This window comes from Penaeus monodon, chromosome 32, assembly GCF_015228065.2.
Source record: "Penaeus monodon isolate SGIC_2016 chromosome 32, NSTDA_Pmon_1, whole genome shotgun sequence".
NCBI lineage: Eukaryota > Metazoa > Arthropoda > Malacostraca > Decapoda > Penaeidae > Penaeus > Penaeus monodon.
The window spans coordinates 21,548,355-21,549,021 of record NC_051417.1 but is presented as its reverse complement, the minus strand read 5'-3'; positions in this window follow the sequence as shown (position 1 = coordinate 21,549,021).

The window sequence follows — 667 nt, the reverse complement described above, 5'->3', positions numbered from 1 at the left end:
ATTCTGTCCTTATTCTATTTTGCTCCTCTCTGTTCTCGTCTGTTTTACTTCACTTCCTCCTGGCTTGCTCCCCCTCTCTTCGTTCATTCTCTACCTGTGTCTATCCTTTTTTCCTTCCTTTTCCCTCCTTTCCTTCCTCCCTTACCCCTTGTCTGTACTCAAAAGCCATTTTCTATATTGTCTATATCTGTCCCTCTTCCACTATCTTTGATCTTTTACTATTTACCTCTCGGCCTGTCTATCACCCTATCAGCATAGAGACAGGGCAGGGTATCAACAGAACATTATACTGATAGTCAAGTGGAAGGGTTGAGGCTGTCAAGATACGATGTAGGGGAGAGGGAGCGTGTCGGAGTAACTGTCAAGGTGTCATTCAATGTTTTTTTGTCATGGTTTTACATGAGAACATATATATGGATATGGACACTGAGGGAAAACAGGAATACAGGTAGGTGTATGCACTCAAACATCTACTTACACGTACCCATACTTTGAACACACACACGCGCGTATCATTATTCTTGTAAATAACCCCTCATCTTTGATAAAGAGCTCTCTGAATATGTTTTGTGTGATTTTTTTATATACTTTTCCGGTCACCAATTTCTTCTCGAACCAAGAGAATTTTAAATTCTTGTAAAAGATGTATCAGTGTATTCCGGTTGCG